The 17,924-nt window shown below is 41.8% G+C and overlaps 1 protein-coding gene across 15 annotated transcripts in view; it reads right to left on the bottom strand.

Annotated features, from left to right (window-relative positions):
* The window catches only part of ATXN1 (ataxin 1), a 226,433-nt gene that overhangs the window by 141,557 nt on the left and 66,952 nt on the right, over positions 1–17,924 (bottom strand). For 9 of the 15 annotated variants that reach the window (XM_050971598.1, XM_050971596.1, XM_050971600.1 and 6 more), the window contains 2 exons: positions 16,494–16,616; positions 2,304–2,443 (listed from right to left, as the gene is read on the bottom strand). The gene's annotated coding sequence lies outside the window, so the exon portion shown is untranslated. Of the gene's footprint in view, positions 1–63; positions 127–2,303; positions 2,444–16,493; positions 16,617–16,700; positions 17,163–17,924 lie in introns of those variants that run through there. The other 6 variants (XM_050971601.1, XM_050971605.1, XM_050971603.1 and 3 more) reach the window with 3 other exon arrangements.

Consider the following 17,924-nt stretch of genomic DNA (forward strand, 5'->3'; position numbering starts at 1 on the left):
CAAGTAAAATTTCTTTCTCTTGTTCACATGTGTAGCCTGTAAGGGCTCTGCTGAGAGAAGTACCTTTTTCTTTCAGTAAGAAATCGAGGAAGTTATCATCACCTCAGCTGCACCAGCTTGTCAAAACTGCAATAGGACAAGAAGAGAAAAGCTGAAAGTAAAATACCAAGGGTGGAGAATCAGATGCAAAGGCTGTCTTCTTAAAGACAGAGAATACATAAAGATGTGCTTTAAATTAAAAAAAGAAAAAATTGGCAATCACCATCATGAAATAGCCTGAAAGCTCAGAAGGCATCTGAAAGAACATTGTATGGTACCCAAATTCTCTTCTATTTTTTTGGTCAGTTGGAAGAATACTTTCAAAAGCTCAGATGGATTTCAGGTACCTAAATCATAACAAATTGTAAACTAGGAAACCTTTAGAACTTACTGCTAGCATCCTCTGAATCTGTACCACAGACCTGTTACAGGGAACAAGAGTTTGGAGAGAATCACATACCAAATACCCGCCCTGTAGGTACCCCCAACAAGAGAACATTGTTCTCATTCTTGCCAAGCAAGAAGGGATAAAATACTTGCAATGTTTTTGATGAAACTGCTGAGGAAGTGTCTTCATTCCTAATGCCACAAAACCCAAAGTTTTTTAAACAGGCTACTATTTAAACTAGTTTTACACTGAGCTTTTCATGTCCTCCCTAAGTCAATACATAAACTTCATAAATGACCAGGCAAACCCACAGATCTGAGTTATATGCCCAGCTCCAACCATTTACTTTATTGTCTTCCACAACATAAAAAGGCAATTCTCATTAAGTAGATGAATGTGCAAAAGCTCAGTAGAGAGCTAAGGAAGTTCCTAAACCAAAAATAATCTATGGGGCAAACTATGTGTGGAAAAAATTAATATAGCTTGTGTGAAGTCAAATGAAGTAACTGAAGGAAGTCTATGTGATCCCAGCAGACACAATCTATACCACATCACAGACAAATAAAACAGGAGGAAACATCCTTGAAAATATTCAGCTATTTGGAGTTTTCTCAGCTCCAAATCCAGACAGCAGCACATGAGTAGGTTACATTAACTAAATTCATCAAGGAAATCTCCATATAATTTCTGATCACTGTCTAGGGTCTGCTTTTTCACTGTGGCCAATCGCTGAGAAAGACATCAGAAAAGCAAAAAAACCCACACAACACTAAAACAAAGAAACAAACAAAACCACAAAAATACAAACAAAAACCCCCACAAAACAAGGGAAAATTAGCACGCCCACAACTCAGACCTAATAACTACAAGCCAAAAAAAAAAGTGAGGGAAGAAATCACTTCCCATCCCTGCAGGTAAGGTCGAAGTTCTCTAGTACTAGATTTGAAAATAATTAATATGAGACCAACAAGTTAAACGGCCTTACAGGGTCTTTTTAATTTATTAAATATATTTTGCTTTAATCACATTAATTTTTCAGAAATGTACAATAATCTTTGTGGTTTAAAATTACTTTGTATTCATTTTTTAATGGAGAGTATTTTTATTCATCTAATACATTATCCTTTCAAGAAAATTATCATACTTGGCTACAAGTACTTAACGGGGCACTAATTAATACTCCTATTTCTCCTCATTTAAAACTCCTTTGAGAAATGAGGTCAGAAACCTGGTTTAACACAGAAGACACTTCTCAGAGGCTAAAGGGGGAAGGGACTCAAAAGGCACTCGTCACCCTTCTCCACGGAGGACATCCCCTTTGAACGCCAAAGCCCAGCCTGTCAGCGATCGCTCTGGCCGAGCCAGCAGCTGATGCTAAGCTGATGCTGAGCAGCAGCACGTCCTTCTGCCCCGCACCTCATGGACGACAAGAAGGAATTCTCCTACTTCTTCTTGTTTAACGGGGTGAGTTTTACTTTCCCCACTGCCGTCAGCTTGCGGCAGGCAACCTGCCCAGCTCTGCCCGGGAGCGCGGCTGAAGGGTTTGTCCTCCCTCTCTCCCCACAGCCCGAAGGGTTTGTCCTCCCTCCCACAGCCCGCTGCCGCTGCTGCTGCAGCCACTTGTTCCCCGCGCCGTGGCACAAGGACGGGCGGGCGGCTCCACCTCCCTCGGCGCAGAGTCCCTGCCTGAGCCACGGCGCCCTGCCAAGGCTCCAGCAGCGGCTGTGCCCCGCCAGGAACGCCGGCAGGAAAACGCGGGTTACAAACACTTCCCAGAGCTGTTTCGGACTCGGGGAACTGCTGCGGGGTTAAAGGGCCAAAGCAGACACCAAGCGCAAGCGTTTCTGAAGCTCTCAGGAGATTTGCAGACACTCACCCATGGACTTCACATTTAGGTTCGCTCCGCATTGTCTGCTAATTGCAATTATCTAAGAGCGGCTCCGCGATGGGAGGAGGGGAGGAGAAGAAGGCTTCCTTTTGGCACAGCTTCTTCAGAGTTCAAAGGACACATATGGCCTGCAAACACAGTGCAGGGAATAATGTAAAATTAAAGGAGGGATGAGAGGAAAATGAGAACGCAGCAGGGACAAGCGCTGTTCTGGATCTGTTTGACTGGAATTTTAAATAAAGAAACAGGAGGGAAAAAAATCAACAAAACCCCCAGACTTATTTTAATTCCACATCTGAACAGAAGGAGGGATCACAGGAGGGGGCCCACATATGAAGGGAAGACCTCTGGGGAGCAGAACCTGAGCATTTCTGCATGGGGCAAAGATCCCGAGCCCTACGGCCCCAGCCTGGCCCCAGGACCCAGAGGACTGCCCAAAGAGCAGGGCTGGAAGCTGCTAGAGATACAGGGCTTCAGGAAATGTACAACCAACACCTCCAAAGAGACAGGATGGGTTCATTTCAGAATAAACACATGTACAGTACCAAACCTGCAGGGAAGGACAGCCTGTCTACCCACAGAGTAAAGCGAGGAAAAATAAAAGAGAGTCCAAATAGTGCAGGTCCCAATTTCCCTTGCAGTGCTTGTCTTGCCACACAAAGAGAGCCACACAAAAGTCAGCAGCCTGCTAGACGGTGCCTGTGTCCATGCCAAAGGCTGACACCTGCTTGTGGCCTTGTCTTTGTTAGGGCAGAAACCAAAGGCTGTTCTTCTCACTGTAGGGCATATCAAGCTCAAAAAGAAATAAATAAACAAAACAAAAAAAAAAATCCACAACAATTCTCGGTTGTAATTTCTACATAATTATTGCACAACAACCACCCATAATGAGAGAATGAATTTATAACCACACACAAGCTATATTTACCAGTGGACTGGTTACAAAGCAAAACAGCAGGAAACCACAATGTGTGTCTTCATCTTAGCTCCTCAGCAGTGGTGCAGAGCAAGGCTGTCTGTGCAGCAAGGCAGGCTGGGCAGGTGAAACCTAGGCACAACCCCCGAAGAGGAGCACAGCCTTATGGGGACAGAAATTGGACCAAGAAGGGCACAAAGATGCTGCCAGATAGTCAAGGGAAGCTATGTAGAGGTGCAGCTAGAAAGAATTGTTTGTCCTCAGGGTTAAACAGTCGGCCATACCAAGAAATTTTAAAACCACCCCACAACTGGACATGCAGCTCTCTGTGCAGCCAGGATCCAGGAGATTAACCATCCCTGCCCCTTGAAATGAACAGCCACACAGACAGCACTTTGTGCTCTTCTCCCATCAGCTATTCAAGTTGGCCCCCCACGGCAAAACGGGCACAATTCAGCCCAAACTGGGACAGTGGGACTGTGCCACAAGAGGAGGCCTGATGAGGTCAGCAGCTGAGCCCCAGATGACAACTTTTCATCAACTGGGGAGAGTTGGTTTGGGTCTGCCTACCAGACACCATAAATTGCTGAGCCTAGGGGACCTTCACCCTTTCAACACTACTTTTCAGGCAAATTTGGCCAAAACTGCCTCACAACTTTGGAAGTTAGTGGGCCAATGCATTTAAAGAAAGACAGGCAGCACACTCACAAGGGCCTCATTTCCTCAGGCTGACATCATACAAGCAAGCAGCATCCCTGCTGCCAGCAAACACCCCTGACCACCTTGCCCCAGATGCTCCTTCTCACCTCCCTCTGTGCCAGTACAAACCCTCACACTTTCCAGGCCAGTGTGAAAATGATGGTGAGCTAGATCCAGGAACAGATCCTGCTGAAAACTTACCTTTTTCTTTTTTTTTTTTTTTTCAGGGATTATTTTTAACTTGGATCCTTTCCCAGACCCAGCTCAGAGCATGACTACACAACGCTTATGTCAGCACAAGGAAGCCATCTAATGAGCACCCATGAGGGGGGCAGGATCGCTGCCATTCCTATCCTCACCACCTTAATGAGCTTGTAAAACAACAGCCCATAGACAGCAGGTTAAAAAGTCACAGAGCTTCAGTAAATTGAGGATGGCACATACAGAACCAAAAAAATAAAAACCAAAACTCATACACACAGGTTACCTAGCCACTGCCATGTCAAGCTGCCAAAACACAGCAAAAGCACAGGGCCCTCCACTGAGGAAAAGCAATCCTGCAATCAGCTCCACCAAAACCCCAATGCAGAAGAGCTCCTGACACACACCCACGGAAAATCTTGGTCATTACTACTTCCTAAATAGGACACGCAAAGAAAACCCACAGCATGTAAAGCACTGGTATCTCAAAATGACCTTTCTCTTATCTCTTTGGCTAGGCATGCTCTCTCTGCCCTGCTCTGTCCCCAGAGAGACACCAAACAGCCCGGCCCCAACTCAAAGAGAAAGCATAAAAGCAAAAGAGAAGGGAAGGTGAACAGATTGAACAATTCTCCTTCCTCATGACCTGTGGGTGCAAACCCATCACAACACATTGTGTAACCTTAAACACATGTTAAAATGGAGACAGAAATCCATGAGTACTGCTTCTGGTGTTTATGCTGACCAGAGCATTATTACTGCTCTGTTGGCAATCAGCGAATCTGTCATGAAAAAAAAGGATGTGTTGGGTTTGCTATTGATCCTTATAATTCCTGTCTGAGAATAATCATACCATCTTGAAATATAGCCCAAGAAAGCACTGTTATTTCGGAACTGAGCTGCTTTTGGAAGATGAGTAAAAGCAGTTTCATGCTCTTAGATATCTTCTTGGGGTTACAGACAATTGTTCCTGGCTTTACAGACACATTTTCTGATCCTTTAAGTATTCTCTTTCCCCTACAGCTGAAAGAGCCACACACAAATAAAGAAAAATCTGGCTATCCCAAGAAATCATGTAACTGACTATACACAGAGGGCTGTCAGGTAGGCACAAAATAAACTAACCGAAATAATATGATCTTTTCTCCCTCTAATATCCTTCATTTATAGTCACTGTCAGTGTGACAACCAAGAACAGTAAGTGGAATGATTTCATGCACAATTTAATATCTCAATATTTCATTAATATTGAGATATTCTATATCCCCTTGTGCAGCAGACAGTTTCTATCACTTATGTTGTATTAGGGCAACAGAGTAAGGCACCTTAAATGAAGCCTGGAACAGTAACCATTCCCTCTAACCAGAGCTAAAACCCAGACTAACAGACTGTGGCAATTGCCAGATCACCTCTTTCTCCTCACTGAAGTCTGGACATCACCAGTGGATGGGGAGGCAGAAGCACAAGCCTCTGATGGCATCCAAAACTGCCCCCAAAAATGCATATGAAAACACATATTCCAAGCATGGGTAGAACAACAGTACCAAACAAAACATATGATGCTAATCCAAGTGTTACAACAAATTGTCCATTGTAGCTGGAAAACAGAGAAACACAGCCCTGAAAAGGGATCAGAACAATACTGACTTGAAAATTGTTAAGGGTTCTTGTTAAGTGTACATTCTAGCATATTCATAAAACACGGTTTTTTTGAAGGTAGGAAAAAAATATGAAAAAATAGGTTAACAAATGAAATGTAAAGAGTAAGGAAAAATCAAAGATATAACCCAGAAGAAAGCTGAGCTAAGAAATACACAAATATTTTGCGTGCATATGTGTGTGAAATTTAACATAATTCCTAATTCTAGGTATCTTGGGTAACACCTGTCTGTTTTCCAGACCTGAGTTTCAGAAGTTTACTACTTTTTCACAAATGGATTCAGAAGGACTGTGGTCTCTTTAACAGTGAAGTTCTGTCCTCCATCACACACGTTTCCACTGACTCCAACCAGCCTAAAGTTAACTACAAATACAATGGAAAGTCAAATACAAAGGTAGCTTGTTGCCTATTTTTTCCCTGTTTTATGATGTGCTATTAGGCTATTCATAATGAATATAAAATACTTTTTTTTTTTTTAATTAACGGATAGGACAAACAAAGCCTCTAATATTTTACAAACCTAATTGATGCAAAATACTAGATATGTGTTCTAGGTCTCTGTTTTTCAGATCTTTATTACCAAATTCTGACTTCTGTTCATTCCATTAATGCTTTCAACAGGTTATTAAAAAGCACAGTCTTGCTAATTTACTGTAATGTTTAGGATACCTACTCTAAATTTATGGATGAAATCAATAAATTGATCAATCAACAAAAAGAAACAGAAAAGTGATTTCTGTTACTGTGGTAATTCTAAATGGTGTTTTAATTATTCATATAAATATCTCTAATGCATTAGTAAATGTGATGTATTGCACACCTACTTTTTTTATTCGTTTTAATTCTTGGGTCCCAATTCAGGAATGTGGCTCCTTGCAGAAATACAAAGAAGGCCTCTGAATACTTTTTCTAGTATTTGATTCTAAGTAGTCAAATGCTGTCCTGCTTTGGATCCACAATACCACAAGATTACTTATTCCACAGCACTCTCTGCTGAGAGCAGATCCATAGAGAAAGTCACATAATGTCACACAGCCTTGTATCACACCACACAACACAACCATGGGGTAGAAGCACCTCTCCATTGCTCCTGCCATAGCCAACAAATTCCCAGAACTGCTGCCTGGAAGAGGAAGCAATCATGTATATTAATATTCCACTGAGCAAACTAGGATGAAGCAATGAGCTAGTGAATATCCTTGGGAAGACATGTCGGGGTCTAAATTCTGGGCCTGCCTAGCCAAGCCCCTCCTCCTTTTTCATCGACATTTAAAATTCTGTGTACTTGCTGTACCCAGGTAATGCCACTCTCACTCATTCACAGCCACACTCACTCTGCCTACCCAGCAGCTACACTGAAGTAGTAACTACCATCCTTGTCCCAGGAGAGACACCAACAGCACAAAGAAAGCTTCAAAGCCCGTGAGTGATTCTGCGTAGAGGTGGAATTTTTCAAATTATGATAATGAGCTTCAAAAGAGAGTGCCCAGAGCTGCACAGATACACTCCCTTTTTACGTCAGAAGGCACATAAAGGGTTGACTAACATCTACTGCTTATTTTACATTATAATCTCACCCCTCCCTTATTTAGCAATTTCCTCCTTAAGCCCTGGCATCTCTTCTGTATTTCCCTCACAATCTTGGGGCCTTTTCCTCTCGAGATTATAATCTACTGGAAGTTCCCCCTCCCTGACCAGTACCCACATCCCAGTCTTTGTTCTGGCTCTCTACAGCGCTCGGTGTCTGGACAGGCTTCACATTCACTCCAGATTTATTGCTCTCCTGCTCTTCATAGCTTGTGAAGCAGGTTTTCATTCAGCTACCCTTAGCTGCCAGGATGGGGAGCAGTGCATGGAAACTGAAAAGAGTTCATGAGCATCAGGCAAGCAGGCCTTTGCAACTGAAATGCAAAGGTAGAAATGCTCACCATGTGTCTTATTTAGTTCAAAGCCGAAATGTTTCTGTCTAGGATGTCTGTTTGTATCTCAAGTCACAAAGAAGCCATTAGTACCAATAATGTGTCATTATGGGGGCGTCAGCAGAGACTCCACAGCTAAGGTTAATTTAAGATGCATAATTTAAAGCAAAAATAAAATCCCTCCATTTCACACTTTAATGACTCAATTCAAATCATTCTTCAAATTTGACACAGCAGCTCTTAAGGGGACACTTGCATTTTTTTTCTTCTCCCTTTTTGTTTTTCCTGGCCAATTTGAAGTAAAATACTTATCTAGTGCAGAAGTAAAATACACAGATCTTCCATTTACAACCACTTTAACCTGTCTTCCCCCTCACATTTCTTTTCAGCAGTTTCATAGTTCACACATTCACTCTGACACATTAGAATATGCATGATACAGACCACTTCCGCAAGTTAAAAAAAACCAAACCCGTTCAGAGTTAAAATTTCACTCATTGTAACCCCAGGGTTTTTCTTTGCCAAGAACAGCTGACAACACTGTTTATCTTAAACATACCACATCACTTAGGTAACAGTAGTACCCCCACAATTTTTTGTCCTTAGTATTTCTGCTCTCAGCACCCTGCTAAAATACATTAAATACATAATCCTTGGTTTTCAAACCGAGGCAAAGACAGAAGAATGCTGTGGTTTCAACAAGTGCTGCAAGCTGGTCCAAGTCTCCCAAATCACCGATAATTTGTTCAGTCAGGCTACTTCCCTGAGAACAGCTGATAAAACACAGAAATAATTAAGCAAAAACTCATCACAACATAATGAAGCAGCATGATAGTGAGATCTTCATGCTGCTGAGGATGCAACACCTCTCTATCAGACATCTGCCTGTTGCTGTGGATTCTTCAATAAAGCTCACGTAATATGACAAAAATGCGTAGAAACATAGAATGACTTTTGTCATCCAACACAACTCTATTTTGTTCTGGACTTTCAAGAAATCACAGTTCAAGCACACAGACATTCTTTGGAGAGCTGCCCTCAATGCTAAAAATGGCAATGGAATTGCACAAGGCAGGGGGGAGGGGAAGGAAGAAAATTCCAAGAAAACTTTGACTCATCCATTCTAATTCCTCAGGTTTTTGGAGCAGAGAACGGAATGCCGTCAAGCTAAAATTGACAGAGCTATTTTCTGATCTCTAAGTGATGTCAATACTTCACAAATCCACAAGTGCTGGGAAAATTTTTCTCTGCAAAATTCTAAGAATGACTCTTAAAATTTGTTGGGTTTGTGTTGGGGGGGGAACCCAGAGCTAAAAGAGGTACTTGAAATTAAACTCCTACGTAGGTGTGTTTTTGAATACTGAGAGTATTAGGCTTCACAGCTTTTTGCTATCTGTGACTCAGACTTGCTGCCACAGGTGTCAAGTCATCGGGGACTTAACTGGAGCTCTGCAGAAACCTACTGCCTTGAGAATATTTTTTTAACTGTATGTTAAAAAAATCTCCCTCAAAGACAGACAAAAAGCAAGCTTTTCCACTCAGTAAAGACCTGAATCTTTCCAGTCACCTGATTTTACTGTCCTGTCACCTTTCACCTGGAAAAGCAGATTTTTCTTGTTTTCTATTGTTTAATTCTTTAATTTTTCAGAACCACATCATGTCCACCAGGGTTGTCAGAACAACACAAATCAACCAAATCTAACAGGCAAAACAGCTTCAATAAAGTTCTGAGAATAACACATCTACTCTGGCACGCCAACACAGTATTTTTAATTGAAGCTCATTAAAGATGTAATAGAAGAAAAATTATATTCACTTCCAGCACTGTTCCATCAATGCAGTGAGATAATCATGCTGCTGCACCATACATAAAGCAATATTTATGAGTAGTGGTTTAGGTAATTTAATGGAAAGGCAGAAAGCAATGATTCATTCCTTGTTCTATCTGTGGCTGAAAAATTACTTTTGCCAATTGCAGGGCCCAAGCAGGCACAGAGAGACTGGTTTCAAATGTTAGTAAAACAGAGACCTGGAAAATGAAAAGAGACAAGTCAGTTGAAATGCCGAACAAAAGGAAAAGAATCTGGATTACAGATGAGAATTACTTTACAGAGCAGCATACAAATGCAGGCCTCTGAAGTAATTTAAACCAAATGCAGATTGAGACTGAAGTCATTTAGTGAGTCAGCACAGTAATAGGACACTAAAATTACATGCGAGAAAAGTGCAATCCTTTTTGTATAGCACACTCTATTTTATTCCAAATTTACCCAAAACCAAATTAATTGTATCCTTTGTATTGTACCTTCTTCGTTTCCTTTGGACTCAAACTCTACCTTCCAGAAAGAAACAAATTTCGTGCAGGCTGACTAGTTGTAAGCTCTGATGTCTAGGACTTGAATTTCCCTTTCACAAAAGTTTCATCTCCAGACCATAACCACATTAATAAACAATCACTGGCATGAACACTACTGACCCTCTTCCAAGTTATGATTATTTTCCTCTGAAAATTCTCTTTTTTTTTTTTTTTTTTTAATTAACTGTTAAAACCAAAGCTGCAGAGAATCATTAAAGGTTCTGCCTCCCAGATTCTGCCATCCCAGAGGTTTCGATCACCTACAGCTTGGTACAGATGGGGACTTCAGTGCTAAATATGTTCCCCATCAGTCAAAGAAAGGCTTTGCTTTCTATCTGCTTCAAATATTTTTTAAAACCATAACGGTTTTTAAACTTAAAAAGCAATCTTCATCTCATTCTTGCCTCATACTTTCAAAAAAATGTAATTCTGTGAAAGCCACAACAATTGCTTGTTCAACAGAGACTGCTACTCTCTGAAGTGCTTTCTCAGATAGATTTGTATGGACATACGTGGGAGAAATGAATACTCCAAAAATATCCACAATAGATAACAAGTAGCGTCTAGAAACAACAAAAAGAAACAAAAAAAAAAAAAAAAAAAAAAAAAAAAAAAAAAAGAAAAAGAAAGTACTCCAAATGCAGCCCAAATTGGAACGAATGCCTACAGTAGCAACAGCACAGGAAGAGCAAAATGTTATTGTACATTACTGGCCTGCAGCCCACAATTACAAAAAATACTGCAGTATTCCACAGTAAGAGCGTAAAATATTATCATTTCAAACAAGCAGCTGCAGCACCCTGCCCACAGCAGCCATGTTGCAGAGAGCCAGGGGAGAACAGGCCTGCCAAAGGACTCCCCACTGCAGAGGGGGAGTGGGCCACAGGGTTGGTGAACCCTTGGGATGCCTTCTCCTGACACCCACGGCTCCATCAGGGCACAAAGAACCACTGCTCAGCAGCAAAATGCTCCCACATGGGCTCCAGCTGCAGAGCCCTCCAGCAGAAGGCAATCATGGTCCTCACTCTGCACTCCCCTCTTGCTGTAGCGTGCCTTCTGCCAAATCTTCATTTTCACATTGTCTTGGATTCAATAAAATCTCCCCCATCCCAGCTCCCCTGCACTAATGCCTGTGGTACCCAGCTCCCTCTAACAGGTTTTAACAGTGGCCTAGCCAGGGGCTCCCAGAGCAGAGATTGGCATACAGTGCCATTGAGATGGCTACGATTCATCTCCCCAGACAGTGAGCAGCTGCTCCACAGGTCAGCAAAAGGGGAGACAACACGCACACAAGTTTGTCAGCAATGCTTGTGTTGACTGCTGTACCCAAGGATGGCCAGCACAGAGGGCAGTCCCACCACAGCAAACAAAAAACTCCAAAAAGCCACAGGTAAGTCCATCTGCTCACTGGCCTGCACTGCACACTAATGAGTAGCCCTAAGGAGGAATAACGCCTACCACATTTGGGTTCTGCATGGATCATAAAAAAAGACCATCTAAGAGGCCACAAGTTTTCTGCACATTTCATGCACTTGCAGAACAAGCAGTCAGAGGAAAAGCAAAGCTAATGCAGTTTCAGCTAACTAACTACCCCAGTTTCAGCTGAGATGGAGTTAATTTTGTAAGTTTTGTAAGTTAGTAGCTTGTAAGTTTTGTGGGTCTTGGATTTAGCATGAGAATAATGTTAATTACACACTCATGTTTTAGTTGCTCACTAGTCAAGGACTTATCCTTAGTCAAGGACTTTCCATTTCCACATTCTGCCAGCAAGGAGGTACAGAAGAAGCTGGGAAGGAGCATGACCAGGATAGCTGGCTCAAACTGGCCAAAGGGATATTCCACACAACAGAGCATCCTGCTCAATGTGTCAGCTGGGGGAGTTGTCCAGGAGGGGCTGATGGCTGCTCAGAGACAGGCTGGGTATCAGTCAGTGGGTGGTGAGCAACTGTGCTGTGTATCACTTGCCCTTCTCACATTTTATTTCTCTTTCTCTTCTGGTTGTCTCTCTTTCCATTCCATCATCATAATCATCATTACCACCACTATTGTATTATTGTTGCTGTATTTATATAATTAAACTGTTCTTATCTCACTGCATGGGTTTTACCTACTTTTTTCCCAATTCTATTACCCATCCCACTGTGGGGGTACATAGAGTGAGTGGCTGCATAGTACTTGATTGTCATCTGGAGTCCACCCATGACACTCATGCATCTTACACAGCCTACAAATAGTACAGATTCTCCAGACAAAACTGCAAAGCCTGAGCTTTGCCTCAGCTACCAATACTGCCTCAGGGATTTGGCCTCTTCCCACTGTCCAACAAGCCTGAAGTTAAGTTTGAAATACCCAGACACTGTTGGGGCACTTTTTAGAGATATTCAAACCATGATGAAAACTGTTTCTTATGCAGCCAACAAGAGATATGATGTTTTCAGGAGGGAACAAATTAACTGCCATACCTAAATACTTCCCAGTTCACCTGCATTTCTCATCTTTCCCACAGCAGATTTTCTCTCCGAATACAAAGGAGACTGTAGTGTATCTATGTGCAATATATATGCAATAAACTGCAGTAATATATGCATTAGATTGAAATACTGCATTTTTGTATCCTCATAAGCAATTCACTGGATGAAGGATTCAAAGTCCCACAGGGAGTACTGCAAATACACATTAAGTCTCTGGGTGCTGGATTTGACTCTGACGTATGCAACAGATGTGTAATGTAACACATAACCAGATGCCTCTCTAGTGCATGCACAGCTAGAGACTGAAAAGTCCTAAAATGTTGGGTCCAAGGGCAAAAGAAAAGGGAGAGAATAAAACAGAACCACATATCTATCAAGAAATGAAAAATTTGGGCCTTGTGGATTTCTTGTCTACAATGCCAAAATTTTTCATGTCTGTAATTCAGCTACAGTATCTCAAGAGAGGACTTTTCAGGAGGTGGGAGTCCAGCCACTGTGGCCTGATTTGCTCATTGCCAAGGTGATAAACCATTTCTTGACGTCTTTGAAATTTCAAGATCCTACTTCTAAAGCCTCCTCTGTGATTTCAAAGACCTCCATCCAGAAGAGCAGTCTAACTCCTTAGAAGAAAAAAGTACTCTGAAAAAAAAAGCATATGGCTGTTAAACAGTCACCACCACAGAGGCCTTTCTCCTTTCCCTGAGTTGGTGTGTCCTGGCCACAGTTGCTAAGAGAAAATAGCTGCTGTGCTTTTGCAATAACCTTCTAAGGCAGAGGAGAATGATGGGTGAGAAAAAGTCAAAAACTTGTTTAAAAGCCTCAGTTTAAAATTTCTGGCTACTCCCATTTCATGAAGTAACTTAAAACCACTCTCTGCTAGAAAACTGTGTGAACCACTGACTTCAGATCCGTATCCTGCCTTTTGCAAAGCTGCTGGTGGGCTTGGATCCAAGGCTTCAGTTCAAGCTTTTAGGTACTCCATATCGAAATTACTTATACTATACGTCCTTTATAATAAATAGCCTCACAATGAGGCAGGACAGTATCAGCACAGTTCATTTCTACATCACTTTTTCAAAAGTTTAGGGAAAGCACTGGAAACATTACAGCTTTTGAATATTTTGCTTTATGTGGTTTACAGGCAGCGTAGAGAATGGCTGTGCAAGCTTCACCCATTTTCCTGGGACATGCAGTGTGACAGCGTGAGTCCCAGGTAGTGCCCACCAGAGCCGAGCAGAAGGGTCACGGTGGCACTGATACGGCCACGTCTCGCCACAGAGCTGCCCTGCACTGTGCCACTGCACTCTCCTGCCTCCCTGCAGTGAAGGTCTCCCTTCTCTGTCCCCACCACCTCCTCTTTACAAAGGCTCACACACACATACTGAAACAAAAGAATAATTCCATTATGTGCCTGGCAGCCTGTGCACTTTCCTTCTGATTCACAATAGTGGCGCCCCATTGAAAAGATCCATATACAGGGGTGGGAAAAAAATCTTAAGTCTCTAGCAGGCAGACATATTATCAAAGCCTCACTTCCACTTAACACAAGCTGCTTTGGGATCTCATGCCGCTGATTTGAGGGGAAAATACAAACAAACAAACAAAGTCTTCTTCCATTAGCCAGGGCAGGGGGTAGGGAAATCGAACCAGTGCCATCTTTGTTGAAGAGCTCCACAAAACTAATAGTTCAGGAGAGCTGAGGAGTATGGTCAGGGGACAGTTTGTGACTGATCACTGCCATCTGAACATGGCATGCTGACAGCTGAACGAAAAGCAAAACAAAAAAGGCATGTGTTTAATCTGGGCAGGCTCGGTCCCCTGTGTTCACTCCCAGTGCAAAATACAAAGTAGGAGAGAGTCAGTTTCTCTGCCTGCTCAGCTCAGCGCCCACATAACTAACTCCCTGGCATATACCACAGGACCTTCTCCATGCACACAAATGGGGACATTATTTCTCCATATGCTGAAAAAAAATTAGAAAGGAGAAGGATAGCGGTACAATTTAATATATCCTAAAATGGATCTTTTGGCAGCAAAGAGGTTCCCTCAAACACTCTGACAATGAGCTCCTGCACTCTGTGATACGAAAAAAAGCTAAAAACAACCTCAACGATTTTCTGAGTGTAACATTGAGCTGATAAAATTATTATAAAGGCCACACAGATGCTACAAAATACCTCTTCCTGAACTTCAACGTGCGCTTCCTCAGAGGGCAACAAGAAGGCAATTGTGAAAGGAAAATCATGTGCCTTATTCTGGCCTGACATCAATGAAAAGAAGGCAGCAATAAAAGCATTTTGATTTATGCTCCACAGAACCAAGAAGGAATGCTTGCCTCCAAGAGAGTGGGATGGACAGAAAGCAAAGGTGGGCTGAGGGTGATCACACAACAGAGCACTTCTCTCTCACTAGTTTGGCCAAGACTGTTACCGGCACCTGAAACAGGGCTTGCCCCAGAGCATTTCCCGACCTCAGCCTTCAAACAGGTTTGCATTAATACCTCATTTCACAACTACATAAAGTGCCTCAGACTCCTGCTGAAAGAGTTTGTACTCCTGTTTGGGCTCACAGTCCCTCGTGCAAGTCCTGCACATAAAAAGGAGTTGGCTACATTGATTTGAAAACCTTTTGACCTGTTCAGAAAAATCAATACAAATACCTACAGGACCACTACAATTTCCCAAGCACTGGCCCCTGTCCACTGACCAGAAAGGAAATATTTAGCTCCCTGCAGTGGGCCTGTTGATTTCAAAAGAAACTTAATAGCTCTGTTCCTACAAAGCAAATACAGAGCAATCACCAGGGTTCGACTATGCTCTCCTCTCCTCTGAAATCTGGTAAGCAACACATGTCTGCAAATGCCACTTGCCAAAGGGTTTTGATTCTCTGCACATTTGTGGGAATGTATACCCTGCTTTTTCCAGGTTTTATGTGTCTTTTTGATTTTGCAGATTCCTTACAGCAGTTTTGTCTCTTTCAGCACAATTGTGGGGCAGAACAGAGTAAATAACCTAAAATTTTTATTTAAGGAGGATGCTGGTGTTTCTTAGTGTTCATTTATGCAACGTTTTTGTTGGTTAAAAGTTTTACAAGTGTAGCATTTTTTCCTTACTAGATTCAAGTTTGATTATTTTCTAATGAGAAATGAAAACAAAACAAACAAAAAAGAAGACTAGAGAGAAAAGGTGTGTTTCTCCTTGTGCCTTGCCATTGTCTTTATTTTTAAAAATTAACTCTCACAACAAAATTCAGCCTCAGTCAGGGAACTTTTAGTTCAGTCGCTATTCAAATATCCAAGTGTAATTTGTAACTCTAGTTATGAAAGGGGACATTATCTTCTTTATACATTATACTCCATTTGTTCAAAGGCACACTGATGAAGCAATTAAGGCAGATGTATTCTTAAAGCTGGTATAGAATTCACAGGCTTTGCTAAGAAGTTTGGTATTTCAATGAGGTGTTTAAACATAAAAATGAGAACTATGTATTTAATATAAAAAATATCACTTAAGAATGCTGCAAAATCAGATTACTCATGACATTATCACCAAGAGTAAGAGATTACTGTATGCATTTTTCTGACTGTGTGCTCTATGTTCTTCAATAGCTTTCTTCAATAGTTCCCATATAATATAGATTCCAAACTCGGAAATACTTAGGCTCATGCCTAACTTTCAGGGAGAATAGCTTCATTGATTTAAACAGCCTTTAACCCTCATAAATGTCAGAATGATTGCCAGTTTGTGGGACTGGAACTCATGGGGCCCATTTTCAAAAAGATAAGTGCGTTGCGTATTTTTACTGCCATTTCTGGGTTTGCCGTTACAATTCTCTCCCTCTCTCTCCTGCCTGTTTTTATTGCCTTCAACAACAATATCATGACACTCCAAGGTAAATAATGATTAATTTAATTACAAACTAACTGTAACTTATGACAAGACCCTCCAATCACTTACCTCAAATTATGAGTGTTTCAAGATGCAATTGTTAATCTTATTTTCTTCCCCCACTCACAGGAGATGTTGCAGACTTTTTTTTCTGGTATTTTGCATTAAAACCCTTGGCCTGTGCTCCAGGATCTTAAACAAAAACAAAAAAAGAAACACTCAGAATGAAAATGTCATTTCAAGCAATTGGTGGGTGGCTCAGGGGAAATCCCTGACCTTTTTTGAATGTATGTTTCATTATCTAAAGCAAGTGGTGTAACTTCCTCCAGCAGCAGCTCTTCTATGAGCTGTACTTAAAAAAAAAAATTAAAAAGACCCAAGTGAACAAAAAAAAAAATAAAACACTGGTTTAGACCACTCAAAACCATGGCATTTTAAAAATCCGTAAGACAGCACACAACAAAGTTTTCATTTAAAGCACAATCCAGGATGTACCAGACTCCACAAATTTCATAAGGGCAAAAATGGAAGAAAACCCGGAACACAAACCAGAAGAAAAATCATTATGTAAAGTATTAAACTGCCACACAGTTTTATTAGCGCTATCACTGTTACTATCACTAATAGAACATATACAGCCCTCTCCTTCAGTCTTCACTGAGTTCCTGTAGTATTTCTGTAGTAGCAGCGTGGGGGAAGTAGTAGCCCTGCTGGAGAAGCAATGCAGCGTTAGCACTACAAAACCCAGCCCAGCTGTCGAGGGAGGAAGGAAGGGAGGAGGAGCGACAAAGTAGATGAGTTAAGAGTAACTGGCAGGTCTCTAATACAATCAATTTTGACATTCTCTACCATCACCAAAAAAGGTCTGAAGGCTTTTGACTTTCAGTAAGTGCTGCTACCAAAAACAGTTTCTCACCGCCCCCTGTTTCACCCTCCTCCCTCTCCCGTACCTGCAGCAAGGCTTGGCCAAGAGCCAGCCGAGTACGTAAGACTCCAAACCAGGCACTGTCAGCAGGAAAACACTGCCAGCCAGTGCAGAGTTCACGTTCCCTCTGAGAGCATGGTCTTGCATTTGCATGGCCTCTCTGGATTACAAGCATCCCAGCTATTTCTCTATGAACAATTTTTAGGAGCAACAACCACATTCATTTTTGCTCTGTAAAAAGCCTGAAAGAAACTGTTCCCAGGGTTACACCTGTGGCTACCCCCACTGAAGCCAACAAATTTACACAACATGACAACGAGAGGATTTGACCTTGTGTGCATGTAAGCCACAACACTTTGATTTTCTTCCTTGGCTAGAACAGACAGGTCTGAATAATTTTCTCCTTGCTTTAATTAAGAAATTAAGACAATATTCACAGCCTTCTGTTGCTTTATATACCTCAAAAAATACAACTTTTCCAAAAGTGGTCAAAAATTCAAAAAGTACAGCTTTCTACACCACAGTGTATTCCCCCACACACCCTGGAGGAAAACAACCCATAACTTGAAGCAGAC

The sequence above is a fragment of the Serinus canaria genome, chromosome 2 (genome assembly GCF_022539315.1).
Source record: "Serinus canaria isolate serCan28SL12 chromosome 2, serCan2020, whole genome shotgun sequence".
Taxonomy (NCBI): Eukaryota; Metazoa; Chordata; class Aves; order Passeriformes; family Fringillidae; genus Serinus; species Serinus canaria.